General features: G+C 42.0%; 1 protein-coding gene across 10 annotated transcripts in view; it reads left to right on the top strand.

The window, feature by feature from the left end:
* Positions 1-1455: 1455 nt before the first annotated feature.
* The window catches only part of CSGALNACT1 (chondroitin sulfate N-acetylgalactosaminyltransferase 1), a 54031-nt gene continuing 40640 nt past the window's right edge, over positions 1456-14846 (top strand). For 3 of the 10 annotated variants that reach the window (XM_080590418.1, XM_080590415.1, XM_080590421.1), the window contains exons 1-2: positions 3969-4423; positions 4895-4963. The gene's annotated coding sequence lies outside the window, so the exon portion shown is untranslated. Of the gene's footprint in view, positions 3473-3607; positions 3809-3966; positions 4424-4445; positions 4515-4894; positions 4964-14846 lie in introns of those variants that run through there. The other 7 variants (XM_080590423.1, XM_080590420.1, XM_080590419.1 and 4 more) reach the window with 6 other exon arrangements.

The following is a 14846-nucleotide window of genomic DNA, read 5'->3' as shown; positions in this document are numbered from 1 at the left end:
GGACAAAATGGAAGTCGAAGCATTTTGCATTTTGGGACTGAACATGGTAACGTGGCTGTGTGTTGTGTGTCTTCAGTAACTGCCCTGGAAGAACTGATGGGGTGGGATTTTTTCTCCCTCTGTGCCACTTGTGAGGCCATGATCAGGATGCTATATGAGGCAACTGAAGGGCAGCAGGTATCAGAAGCTGCTTTTCAAGAGGAATGGATGTGTGAGGAGTCCTCTGCAAAACTGCTGGTGCGGAAGTGCCCCCAGACACCAGCTAGACGGAGAGACGGCAGTTTTTGAACCAGCTTCACAAGGAGTTGTAAAAACAAAATGTAGCTATTTTTAATCCAGTAGGCAGAGGAGAACTCCAGAGATGTAGGAACACTTGTGTGTGTGAGTGTGTTTGCTGACCTCTTGGATAATTGTTTTCTTTTAAATCTGTCAATATACATTTTTTTAATTAAATGCTCTGCTGCTTCTTGCAGAGATTTGTAGAATCCTTGCCTCTGCATTTATTCCCAGAGCTGCATCTGTTTGCCCATCTACTCGGTTTTCCCAGGAAAGGAGGAGATGCAAGTCCAAGCGTTTCATCACACTGTAACTTATGCTAGCCAAGAAGCCTGAAGGGACATAGGCAAGGGTAGGAGCCACCTAATTCCTGGGAAGAATTAGCTGGTAAACTTAAGATGCCTTCCATTAAGGATGCTTGACATCTGGTTTTTGGAAGTCAAGCTGTTTGGTCTGTGATACTCATACATACAGGAGGGGGGAGCATGGGATCAGGAGAATTATAGGGTTGTGGGGTAAGTGGTATCAGAGTGAGAAACACTGATTGTTTTGTTTGTGGGTGGGAGGAAAGGGAACACTGTTTTCTTCCTGTGTGGATACTGGGTCTGTCACATTGCATAGGAGTTGTACCTGTACGTGTTGGGAACAGAAACTATAGGGCTTGGCCTATAGGTCAGCAGGCTCTTTTTAGGGCTGTTACTGTGCTAGACCTGAACCGTCGATGTGTCAGTGGCTCTACATACTCATTTTCCATCCCAGGAGCCAAGTCTGGAGGTGGTGGCAGGGTTGGGCTGGTCCTGTTTGGGCTGAGACTTGATGCTTCCTCCCCACCTGGAGTGGCTTTCCCCAAGTTCGCACACAGATTGTGCTGTTTGGATTTGCACAATGCAGGGCATGCTGAAGGTCTCCATATCTCAGCCAGCCAACTAGAAGTGCGCACAGCCTCCTTCCTGTAGGAATTCGGGACCCAGCTGGAATGCCTACATGAGCCTTGTTTATCAGGAAGAGGCTTTGTGACCTGCTGTAGCAGGAAACAGGCAGCACTGACCTCAAGGCAGATTAGTCATCTGATGCTGTGAAGGTTGATGTTCCCTGGGAAGAGTGTCCTGTTTCTTGAGGAAGGCATCTGAGTGGGAAAGATAACGTATGTGGTGGCTTCAGGCACTATAGTTGCTCCAGTCAGCGCAGGGACAGGCGTACGTGATCCACAAAGGCAGTAGTGCACCAGATCATATGCGCCACAGCTGAGGCCGTATTAGTGCAGCCGTGATCCTCCAGTCATTGCAGAGCGTGTAGAAGGAGTTAAGATGGCACTGAGCAGCAGCAGAGGGCTTTGAAAGTCATTCTTCACTTCCTAAATTTCTGCTTTGGTATGATCCTAGCAGGTGGTATCCATTCTTTGTTGACTCCTGATAATTGCGCAATTCGAGTCTGACTTACTGACCAAGACTGATTTTGGCATGGTTGAAAAGGAAGCTACCCTCTTTTCTAAAGTAGTCATATAAGTATTGAAAAGATGTGAAAAGCATCATTCTCCTTAGTATTTTATGGCTGAGGCCTTGGAGAAGATGTTCTTGGAGCTAACACTGTGGTAGGGTCTGCACAAAACCTAGAGATTGTGTGGAAGGTGGTTTTGTTAACGGATCTTGTGTCCTTGGGCTCTGGGCAGAGCAATTTTTGCAGCTGAGAGGAGTCGTCTGGGCTGCCAGAAGCTGAAACCAAGTGCCTTGTTTGTCCCGTGGAGCTGAAGGATAGTAGACTGGATGCCTGGGTGATGGATGAGAAGGAAGAATAGAAGGAGACTGGGAATCCAAGAGTGGAACTGCGGAGGGTGTTTGGGATCCAGCGCAGCTCTCTATAGGCTGGCATCTGTCAGTGACCTCACAGGTGGCAATGTCAGTACAAAAGTGCATTTTTTCAGCAGATCTGGTGGTTTCTCATGAGATGACAGAATAGAGATCTCTGGCTCTAGGGCTATCTGTCATCTTCATTGCTGAATCTAAATTCTGACTTTGAAACGCTGGAGTTGGCCACAATCCACTTCATTTCTGTAATAGCCGAAAGGAGGTCTTATTAATTGACCTAATTTTAACTGAATCATAAAATAATTTAGGTTGAAAAGGACCTCAGGAGGGCATCTGGTATAGCCACCTACTCAAAGTGCAAGTAACTACAGTTTTATGCCCTAAGATGAATTTAAAAAAAAAATCCATTTCAAGCAAAGAGCAAATGGGATCAATTTCCTTCAGCCTGCAACTTGACAGCGATGAGCTGTGGGGAATCGGCGTTTATAGAGGGAAAGATTTAGATAGTCTTATGAGCAGATATTATTATTAGGAGACGTGTTAAAACACTTGCCTAGCCCCTAGCTCTAGGAAGCTGGCCCAGATTGTAGTTCCCTTCCACGCAGCATGGACAGAATTATTAATCACAAGACCCAGAGCGCCAAAGGTACGCTCACATGGCTCAAGTGATGCCGTGGCTGGAGCTCTGTGCACAGTGACTTGTCTGGGTGTGGTAAGAGCAGAATATAGCAGCATGCTGGCTGCATCTCTGGTGCTCAAAGGGGACCTTGCGTTCAATTTTCAGGGCTAAAAGCTTAGAAAATGTTGTCTTTCGTATGTAAATTAATTGTAGCTTCTCCAGAAATTTATTCTGCTGTTAATGAAAACGCTTTTTAGGGGAGAAGTTCATTTTAACCTGAAAGTACTTGAAAGGAAGCAAGTTAAAAAAAAAAAAAAAAAAAAAAAAAGCAGTATTTTCCTGTAGAGAATATTAGTAAAGAAAGAACGCAAAAAGGAAGAATTTATCTCCTGGACATACTTCCTTTCCTCCCTCTGCCTTCCTACATGTTCAGGCTCATAATGTTTCTGTGGCAACTCTGAAAGGTGCAGAAATAGAAAAGTTCTGTATTAACCAGCTGCACATTTGTCTCTGCTTTTAATTTGCTGTGATGCTGAAAAGTTTGCTGCCTGGTTTGTGTTTGGAATAGAGGCCCTGACTTGTTCTGTTCTTCTCTCCGCTCTTTGCAGGTTCTTCTCTCAGGTGTGCATGGCCTTGTCACTTGGAGTGTGATGTGCCTCGAAAATGTTGGTGTCTACAACTTTCCTTCGTTTGAGAAGCCATCCTAGTTTCCCTTTATAGTCAGCGAAGCCCAGAAGGCAGTTCAGCTGATCAGATAAAGACATAGATTGGGGTAGGTCGAACCGTGCACTGAATGCCTGTCTCTGAAAGGGACGCAGGGTGATTTCCTTGGACGCGGAGGAAATCTGTGTAGTGCGGCTCTATTCACCTCTAACCAGGTTGCTCAGTTTCCATGCTCTCTTCACAGTAAATGCCCTGCTTCAGCCGTGGAAGATGCCTTCAGTCATGTAGCGGTCGTTCCCAGGAGGGCCGCTTAACTCATCCCATGTAGCCACAGCTCTCTGCAGTAAACACAAAGCTAGTCAGCAGCATGTGACTAATTTCCTTTAATCAGCGAATGCTGCTTGGACTACAGCATCCCGATGGAATTACATTAGAGGTTTCCTCTGTAAGTACTGTCTTTCAAAATTACTTTCTAACAGCACACCGAATGGCATAAGCAGGGAACAGAGTTGTGGCAGGCAGGCAGGCATCAATAGCATCCTGCTCTTAAGCTGAGGTAATGATTACTAGTTGGAATACGCTTGCATTTCCCCCAAGAACATGCAATTCTGGTACGTGCACACAGGTATGTGTGTAATTACGCTCATCACCGCAGCGAAACCAGTTGAACAGCATGTTTATAGAAACTGTCCTTAAGAGCGATTGCCTCTTGAAGGAACACAGCTCATGTAAGAGGAGTGGGACTGTCTCCAGCCAGCCCGGGGAGACGATGCTGAGAGCATATTGAAAAGCTGTCTTCAGCAGAAGCTTGCCAGTTTAACAACTCCGTTCACTGTTCCTATTGCACAGTGGGCTCTTTGACGCAACAGAAAGAGCTGCTTTTTTTTCGCTTCCTCTTAAATCCGCCTGGCCAATTTAAAGCTTGTGGATATTTCTTCCCCCTCGGGGAAAGCTTATGTGAGGATTTTCTTTTTTTAACAGTTCATTTCGTGAACCTATTTTTTTTTTTATTGTTTGCTGTTAGGAAATGTTGGAGCTGAACACAAGGCTTTCTTTGCAGGTCAGTGGATGAACTCTTGACCAAAGCATTTAACATTTGAGTGTAGCTTTAGCAAGCACTGTAGTTCGGGAGGAAAAAGCAAGTTAGCAAGGTTGTATCGTTTGAGCTCATGTGTGCCTTCTGCTGGGATAGGAATCTTTTCACATCTTCCGGGACTGAGTTCTGTGCAGATGAATTTGCTGTCTTTATTCTGTAGACAAATATACCAAATTAATATTTTATTGAAAACAGGGAGATGACATCACGTTTATGTCTATATCATTTAAATCCTGAGTGTCTCTACTCTCAAAATGTAATAAACCTTACTGGTAATTTTAGGTATAAGGATTTTTGCCTTTTTATTTTGAAGCAATTGTCTTTTTGAGTGCTTTTTTACTTCTTTTCAGTATGCTTTTCTGGGAAGCATGTTGCTCCTGGGCACATGCTGTTTGCAGGGAAGATAGATATTTACTATTTTGTATTTCTTCTTAGACTGCTACCAAGAGAACTAAGAAAGGCTGTAGACATACTGTTAATGTCACTCTGCAAGCTGTATTTGAGGTAAGGCAACCTTCTTTCCCTACCTCTGAAATTAGAATATGAAGTAGATGCAGTATTTCTTTCATGCATAGTTACTAAGATTATCCTGTTGCTATGTATTTTTCTTGTTGATAAAATGTGAATATTTGTCACAAAACCTTGCCCGTGACACTTGAAATTCTATATTTTTATTTCATCAATAGCTATTGCATTTCTGCATGTTTCTATTAGCTAGTGTACCCTAGATTAATGATATATCATTTCTGCAATTGCTTTGGTTTTCTCCTCTATTATTATTACATTAAGTGTGTGAGTGGATTTCTTGCCCTGGGTAGGCAATTGTTATGCAAACTTTGTAAAACTGAGTTACAGATTATTTCCACTGCGAATCACTTTCCTTGTAAGCTGATGACTTTTATGGTAATGTTTAACATAAGCAGAATTGTTTTCAAACACACAGGGCACCGTTGGTGTATTCTTTTTTAATAGGACTCTAAAATAAAGGTCTAGAAAATATATTGATTCCTGTCATGGTGTTTATTTCCTTCTCTACTTAACATTGCCTGTTAGGGGAAGTATATCGCTCTGGAACATTAAATCATTATTGTGACAGTTCAGGTGAAAGGTGTCACCACAACGCTGGCCATATGCAACTGCAATGAAAATGGAATTGGTAGAGGATACCACTGCTAAGGATTTCTGAGTAGTGTCTGGGGAATTAGAAAATACTACTACTTGTTTTTCTCTTTAAGCAATTTAAAATGTTGCCATTCAACAGAGGTTAATTTTTCTTCTGCCTCTTTCTGTAGCAGTGTTACAATTCTTAAATGCAAGATTTTGACATGATTTCTGTAATTTCATTGCTATTTAAATCAATTCATCTGGATATTTGCGGCATCTCTTACAAGGGAAAGCATGTTAAGGCAGACGTGCTGTACTGCAGATTCAGGAACCTTCTTCATTTAGAAAATCATCCTAAATCTATCTTGTTTGGCTTCTCACATCTCTGAAAGTTTGCTGTTTGAATTGCAAATGGTGTTGGCTTCATTCAAGACATTTGTTTTAACGGTTTGTTAGGAGGCTTTTCACATAGGATGGGGTAGGGAATGATATAAGTTAGAGTTGCAAAGCTACAGTGAACTATTTTCAAGCTTACAGAGTAAGAACATTGACTTTTTAAGCATTTATAGTTTACTTGAATAAATTATTTCAAATGTGGTGTTAAAACCCATTAAAGCTCACCTTTCTTTAATCAAAAATGCTGCACTAAATCTTAGCATTTTGTCATCTATTTCGGGGAGTTACAAATTCATATCATGTCACAGCGCAAGTACACAACTTATGTCTGCCACCTGTTTTACACTAAAAAAGCTTATTCGCTACCACTGAATATATCTCGCATTGCCTTTAGAACCTAAAAATGAAGCAGTAATAATAATGTTGCCGCTATATAACACATTTTCTGAAGCCTGTTGTCAACAAATTACATCCATCTCTGATGCACCATCACTGGCAGAGGGTGTGTGTAGGGCATCACTTTGCCAGAAAGCATGAGTGGGGAAGGAGGGTAGGCATGGTTGCCTTGGTGCGCTCCTTGGGATCTTTGGGGTTGGAGCATACACTGCAGTGTCTTAACTGAATTCCAGGGTCATCAGAAGGTAGTTGTGGTGCCACCATTTGCCTAGGCAACGTAGCAGAGGCTGTGGCTTGCTGTTTTTCTCCTTGGGTGCACTGAACACTTGTCAGCTTACCTGGGTGCTTACTGTATTACCCATGTGAGCTGTTCTATGGAATTGCCATGCCCTTAGTAAGGAAAGGCTGGGTATTGTCTAATTGTCCTCAATCATGCAAAGCTCTAGCCAGGTTAAAAGTAAATGCAGTAAGAAAGTTTATTTGTTACGGTTAAAATAAGCAGCACACTTAGAAACACATATGCAAGGTACAGGTAAAGAGCTGAATGGGGAACATGCCTGATCTATTTCTACTTAGCTTATATTAGAAAGGTTTCTTTACCCTGTCTCACGAGTTTGATCCTCTTCTGACAGCATTTTCTTGCTTGCACGCAGCTTACCTGTCACACTGATTGGAAAGAGCCCGTTTGTGAGCCCCCACGGGGTACCTCTCTGAGAGAAAACCCCATCACACCGTGGCTTTGGGAGCATACCTCAGGCCGCTTTAAGATTCTTGAGGAATCCCTCATTCAGTTGTCTTTTCAAAACTGTTCAGGCTGGGTGGTTGCAGTGTTTCGTCCCCAACCCTACCCCATTTTGTGCCTTTCCAGACAAGGCATTTTTATTATTGCATTATTAAAGACTGAAAGATTATTAGTGCATGTGTTACCTTCTATATTTGACGGGTCAGTTTATTTCTCAAACGAAACAAATCTCTTCACTTCCCTCTGGGAGCTAGGTATCAACGAAGAGGTCTTCATGGTGAGCTGTATTCTCTTCCAATGAAGACATTAACATACCAAGTGTCGTGCAGAGCTCTGACATTTTCCCCAAGCTGCTACTTGCAGTGCATGGGGAGCAACTGATCCCTAAGCATGTTGTATATATGGCTCCGTGGTCTTGTAGCCTGTGGACGTGGGTTTTTGAACCAATTGCGCATTGATGTTACAAGGGCAGAAGCTGTGCTCCTGATGGAGTCCTGGGAGGCGAGGTCAACCTGGTAGGTATAAAGCAGAAAGACGTGGTCAGAGCCAAATGATTGTGTTCAGCTAAGTTTTCTCTTTATGGATTTGGTTCTGGTTGCCCAATGTCACAGTATAAAAAGTTTATCATCAAACAAAACCTATAAACACTTCTTCCAAAAACAAGGCATTTTTTTCCATCACCTTTTTATTTTAAAAAAGAGAAAATAGAACTGTCTTTACTGGCAGGGTGGTCAAACAGCAGCTGCTCCAGAGTGAATGGCTTAATTTGAGGGGAAGGTCATGTAAGGAGATGAGGGGAAATGCCGAAAGGCCACGTTCTGGGAAATGGTGCGGATAGGCACATGAGTCAGAAGGCTGCTCAACAGAAGATAAACAGTAGTAACACATGGCTCTGCGCTAAGGATGAGCCCGCTGAAGTAGGTGATAGGTTAGAAGACTTGTGGAGCATAAACTGAAGAGTTCATGGACCAAGGGGCAGACAGAAATGGATCTGTGTCACACGTGGCAAATTTGCTTTCCCTTTATTTAGGGTGCACGTATTTAATCCAGACTGCCTCGTGGTGTGCGTTTCAGACTGGCTGTGAAACTGCAGCCTGTGAGGGCCTCTCGGCACTGTTATAATATTACTAAAAAGGAGTCAAGTCTGAAGTCATGTCTTGGTCTGCAGAGAAGCCTCTGGCACAATGCCATGCTGCTGGAAGGCTTGCCTGAACCCCGGTGGTTTTGCTTATTCATGCGATTGAGCGGGACCCTTTCATTGTGACTTGATTGCATTTAGGCTCAAGAATAAAGGCTTGGATAAAAATACCACGCGCTGAATGTCTCCCACAGCCTCCAGGGAGCTTGAGCAGCTCAATGGCAGTTGTCAGCATCTGCTTCGAGAAGTGCTGTGAGCCTGTTGATCACGCTGAAAGCACTTTACTCCTTGTGTTCTACCTCAGCTGCAACAAGGCAACAGAAGGTAGGGCCTCAGTAGCAGGTTTCCACTCGTTTCGGTTCATTAACTACTCATTTAGGCTATGGCTATAGGTAGAAACCGCTGAGAGGTACAGCAGGCCTTTCTATTTTGTTTCACACCTTTGTTGAAAAACAGAGACAAGGCAGCCTGGTCTTCCAGGCACTGTGCTCGGAATTCTTGATTGTGATATTCTTTGTGTGGATGCCCGCTTTTAAGTTTCTTGGGGCTGGCAGGCATCAGAGAAATCAATGGTGAGGCATCAGAGACTTTGCAGGTTCATCTTGCTTTTTTTCAGAAGTACTAATTTTGAGTCTCTGCTTTTGAAGGGTCAACAGTGCAACCACTTCTAACTATGTTTAATTACGTGGGCAGAGAAAGAGGATTGTGGGTTATTTACATCAGCTCCATAGACTGTCAGAGACAACCCAGACCATATTGCTTCTTTCCTTTACTAGAACCTATGGACTTGTAATATTCAGCTGTGTAAAATCATAGAATCATAGAACATCCCGAGTTGGAAGGGAACTATACGGATCATCTAGTCCAACTCCTGGCACATGTCACAAAATGACTGCTTTACCCTCCTGCATTCCTTATTCTGAAAGCAATGGTTTACCTTCTTAGTTTTAGAGCAGTTTTGGATTCTGTTTTCTGTTTCATCATCAACAGGTTTGTATTATTTATATTATTTCGGGCAAGATGGTAACACCTTAACTGTTCCATGTTGAGCACCACGAAAGCTGGGGGGAGAAGCGTTTGTAAGAGTGCACTAGCATTATATGATGTACAAGTAGCATTTAACACTGTACAGATTTTGGGTTTGCCCTAACTTCCAAGAAGGTGCAGTTCTGCTGCCCCACTAAAGCTGTCTAGCCATTTAGACAGCTTAATTTGTGGCTCGCTCCCAGCTCAAGAGAAAGGGTTTGCAGAGGTGGAATGTAATAGTAACTGGATTGGATGAAGTAACTCAAGCATCCCAGTAAGCTCCTGGTTGCAAACGGTGTCTGTGAGCAAGACTAGGCACAATCTAGCAAAGAAGTTTGGGCAGGGGGAAACTGTAGGAACAAAATTTGCGGTAAGATTTCACCTTCATCAGCAAGTAGATAGACAAATGATAGCTTTCATTTCCAAGTCTGTCCTGTGATGAAGTGAGTTAGCCTCCATGCATACACGGGTAGCCATAGTCTTCATCTTGTGTTGACTTGAAAACAGGGAGACAAACACCAGCCACTTGGACATGGGCATCGCCCTCCTATTCAGAAAGACGAGACTAGCAGAAGACTGATAGAAACTATTGAAGTGCTGGGGGTTTTCTTCTCCTTTTTCTTCTCCATTGTGTGACTAACCGTGATCCTGAAAATTACTGGCAAGACGATGTGGAACAATTTGCACTCTTCCAACCTTGGAACAGCGTGCAAAGACCCTTGGGAACTGTTTCTCCTGGAGAGGATTGTGGCAGCACTAGGCTTCTGGCTTGCTATTTCTGAGAAACTTTTTTTAAAGCTAAGGCTATAAATAGTTGACAGTTCTTAAACTAAATAATTCTGTTCTCTTTCTCTCCAGGGTGAGAAACTGGATCAAGATTTTCAAAGCCTGCAGCCAGATACCAGTATTAATCATTTGTTTGTAATGTTGCTCAGGTTTTGAGGAAATTCTCTTATTGTTTGTGTTTTGTGTGTAGTAAGATAACTTACCAAGGGCCTTTGAAGAGACTAGTGGCAGCTGATTGAATATCCAAAGGGCTCCCAAGCACATACACTAAAACAAGTGGTTTCAGTGGCTTTCACGTATTATTAAGCACTGGGCTGATGGTCACTGGTTTCTGTTTCCCTTGTAGCTTTTTCTGGGATTCACATGGTGAAAGGTAAGATGCTGTGTCTCCTACACTGCCATTTCTGCTACAAAGGTACTTTGACTACTTTTAAGGGGGTAGTGAAGCAGAGTCTTTAGTCCTGAAGATGTGATTTCAGTCCTTACATACTTTAAGAGTTCTTTTAAGTCTTCTTCTCTATGAATTTCGGTTGAAGATAGCTCTTAAAGTGCTGGCCATGGTGATCAGTGCATAATTAGGTAGTGTTGCATGTGCCAGAGATCAGCGTTAATCACTCAGTATTGGAACAAAGGGGCTTCCAGTTATGAAGGATGCACTATGTGCATTTTTGTTTTTACCTTTATTAAACCAGTCACCCAACCCCTGGTAGGGCTGTTAGGTTCCAATTCGTCCAGTTCAGACAATGTCATCCTTCTTCTCTCGTAATATGTCTGTCTCTATTTGGGATCTTTGCCTTTGTGTTTCCTACAACCAATGTTTTCATTAACATTTACAGTGAACACATAGGTACTGACATCCTTCACAGTGGGAAACTTTGAGTTGCATGGATTTGGAAAGGAGAAGCTTTACCCTGGCACATCAAACAGTCTTTCCTGTGTGCACTTTTAATGGGCAGCCGGTACCTAAGAAAACCACTCCTTTTCAGTTAGAGTAGTCTGGAAATAGAAGTAACAGTTTTGAAACACACTTTTTACAGGAAACTTATGTTTTTTATGAGAAAGTGAAGCCTCTTGTGTTCAGGGAAGAGATTTTGAATTAACTTTGGAAACTTTATAGAAAGCTATTGGTAAGATACACAGTAGTGTGTATTGTGGAACAGGTTACCGACACTTGTTTTCTCTCATCAGATTGCTATTAAATTAACAAAATAAATCTAAGGTGGATGTGTAACAAATCAGAATATCGATTTATCCTAGTAAACTGAAATTAATCGAAATAGAAATATTTTAAGTTGCATTCATTATGGAAGTGGTGTTTCCTACCTTAGAAACTAATGTAGAGATTAGAGTCAAAGGACAGAAAAAAGCCTAAATGTCACTTATCTTCCAGTTTACAGGACAGTACAACATGAATCCATGAGATAAAGCACGGTGGTGGGATCCTGATGTTTTCTACTGCTTAAATGAGCCAAGTATTTATATTTATGAATTAATTAATAAGCTATCCCACAAATATCCCAGCTTTCTCTAAGATTTGTTCAGGAAATAAAAAGCACTTATGTAATGTTGAAGGAATGAAAGGAAAAATTCATAGCATTAGGGAAGGGAAAATAATCCTTCACTCTAAAATGTTCAGGAACTAGCTTTACCAAGAAACTAGTTTGTTACAGCTGTAAAGTGCATGAAAACGTGTGTTTTGAGAGCACATCTCAGAACCTGCTGGTATTATAAGGACCCTTAATTTTTAGATGTGGTCAAAAGAGTTTAGAACTGTGTGTGCGTGTGCCTTTAGACTTGTCCAAATATGGTTTAAACTTTTCCTGCCTTGGTTCTGGTTGTGATATAAACTGGAGTTAGGAATAAGGATTTAGCAATCCTGTTTCACCTCTTTCCTAGGATGACAGACTTTAAGAGCTTTTGAAAAGACTTCTGCATCAGTGTTCGAACCCTCAGGCCTTTTATTAAAGTGATCTTTATTGGTTTTTTAATCCCTATCACCAATACAAAGGATTTTTCACTTGTTTGATGTAACAATTTGACTTTACTTGCAGGCAGGTCCACCATACCCATTATTTGGGCCATTCCTCCTATATATTTGTCTAAGATTTCCAATTATTTCTATATTCATTGAGTTTCATCACTATGCAGCCAGGTGAAACAGGCAGGTTGTCCAATGTCTTTTCTGCTCCAGGAGTACTTTAATCAGGGAGCACCTGCATGATTTTTTCAGAGAGCCAAGCTGTATGCCAGGTAATCTGTAGCAATTAACATCTTCATTAAAAAGGCTTAGGCATTTCATGCCATTTTGTGTTTCTGCAACTTGTAGTGCAGCAAATAGTACTGTCTTGATGTTTTTTTTTCCTAATATGAATGATTCAAAAGTGATCTGTTAGAGGAGATTTAGGAAAGCGGATGGGTTATATACATATATAGATAAATACAGACATGGGGCTGTATTTACATCATACGAGAATGAGTTTCGAAGCTCTGGGGTGCTGCTCTCTAGCTGAGATCGTTCATCACTATGGTATTTGCTTTACAGAGGAGCTGGTACTCATAGAGAAGGTACAGTCTATTTCTTTAGTTTTCCTAGAGAGTTTCATCCTGAAGTTAAAAAAATAAAATAAAAAATCATTCTTATAGAAGGTTGATAATGGTACGTTCCCACCGGTATAAGCTGTGAAAGATTTCAGCTTTCATAAAACAGCAAGGGAGGGAATTCGAGGTGAGGAGTCTTCAGGGACTCCTTTGCATCCACTATAAACTTCATCTTGGTTGACTAATGTGCTCTTCTCCAGAGAACCAGAGAGGTAATAGGTGAGTCTCTTCTGTTACAGGAAAGCTTAGGTCCCTGACAGTTTCCTTCCAGCTGGGTCCTCTTCCAGGTTGGGCAAGTTGGACGTCCCTTGCTTTTGAGGGAAGTCCAAGTGCAGAGTGACCCAGGAAAAGGAGGAGTAGGGGGTGGGAAAGGTCAGAGCCTTAGTGTGTTAAATCTCCGTGCAGTGCTCATTTCTTCCTGCTGAGTACCGTTATTTAGGTGAGCATCAGCTTGAGGTGACAACAGCATTTTTGGAGTCCTGGGGTCAGTTTGTGGCAATGGCTTCATGCTGGTGGAATTGCGTTCTGTCAGCTGAGCATTGAGTGCCACTGCAAAGCTGCGCTCCTCAGTTCCCTGCTCTTTTCTGTAAGAGTTTTGTTTTCACCTTTATTTTGTTTCTCAAAATAAAAATGAAAATCTGTGAGTTTGGAGAATTGAAGCCAAATTATGTCCGCAGGTCCTCTTGTCTGAGTATACACCACCACTAAAGTGCTTTGTGACAAAAATTGTCTTACTCTTGGAAAAATCTGTCATTTGAATCTGTCATACAGTGGCCTGTTGAAAGCTTTCATGTTGGTACAGGCCTCCTTAATTTCTTTTTTTTTTTTTTTTCTGCAACTGTCATGGGCAACTTTGGCCTTGGCACCACCCCCACACTTTGTACCTGGAGTAAATAGGCTTTTTTAATTAATGTCTATTGATAATGTACTCAGTGGGGAGGGCAAATAACCTACCCTCTGGAGGATTCCGGTATTTCACACTGAGGTTTTGGAGAAGTAGTATTCAGCATATTAATAATGATACTAACTCATACACTGCTAGGGTTGCATTTAAATTGTCAAGTTCCAAATGTCCTCAAGTTCAGTGCCTAGTTTAAGTCAGCTGGCTGGGTTTTCATGACACTCTGCAAAGAGAGGAAGCCACAGAGTGTGGTTTCATCTGAAGTACAAATGTACTTGTGATTTCTTTCACTGTATTATTTCAACATGTCATTATTGTCTTTGCTACAGTTGGAAATATGAAGAAACAGTGAAAATGACTTGCACAGGATCCTGTTGTCTCTAGGACGGAGACCTTGCTTGCATAGGCTGGTGTTCACTCCTGTGACATAGTTGTGTACATACCTGTCATCTACCAATTTATCAGAGCTGTCTTCCAGACCAATTTACAGACCCTTTTGCACTGGGAAAGAGGCTGAAACCTGCACATGGTAACCCGTAACCCAGAAAGTACAGTATTGACGCCGACATGCTCCACTTTAGTCACCTCAGTGCAGTGAGAGAGCTTTTGCTCTGTCTTCAGAACATCCTTTTGTGTTTACTTGTAAGGCTTGTTTCAAGAGAGGGCTTATTTCCAAGTGACAGGGGCTCTAGTGTGATATTGGCGTGCCAGATAGCACAGGTCTTGAGTCACTCCTCCTGCACTTCTGGTGTGTGCTTTCTGCTGAACTTTTGGTCTCTTTCCTTGAACTGATTAGCTCAAGGCAAGCATTTCAGTTCTCTTAGGACTGAAGCAACAAAACACTGAAGTGTGTTTTTGATCTGAAGTGAGAAAAGCAGATGAGAATTATCCATACCGTGTTTCTGACATTATTTCTATTACCCAGGGCAGTTTCTTTTCAGTTATGCCTCTTTTTCTGGCTAAATCTGGTTTCCTCACCACTGTTTTTTTTCTTAATTTTTGGTTTTGTTTTTTTTTTTTTTGATCATACTGTATCTTGTTGGTGATCCAGATTAAAGTAGACTTTTCACTTTGGCTCTTTAAGAGTGTGTTTCAGGATAGAGGGGAAGAATGTCCAAGCTGTGGTGTTTTTCAGGTCAGAAACCAGCTCAGATACGAGGACTTCCCAGTAGTGGTTTGTTGAGATTCACAGGGGGAAAAACAGCTGATGTCTCTGATGTAATACCTAAGTCGAAACTAAGGCGAATCTGCATTTGAATCCATGCAGGCTGCAGTTAGAATTGTCCCTTAGGCAGTCTCC

The sequence above is a fragment of the Anser brachyrhynchus genome, assembly GCF_964034855.1.
Source record: "Anser brachyrhynchus genome assembly, chromosome: 4".
Taxonomy (NCBI): Eukaryota; Metazoa; Chordata; class Aves; order Anseriformes; family Anatidae; genus Anser; species Anser brachyrhynchus.
The sequence above is the reverse complement of the archived record's forward strand: the minus strand, read 5'-3'. Positions and strand labels throughout refer to the sequence as shown.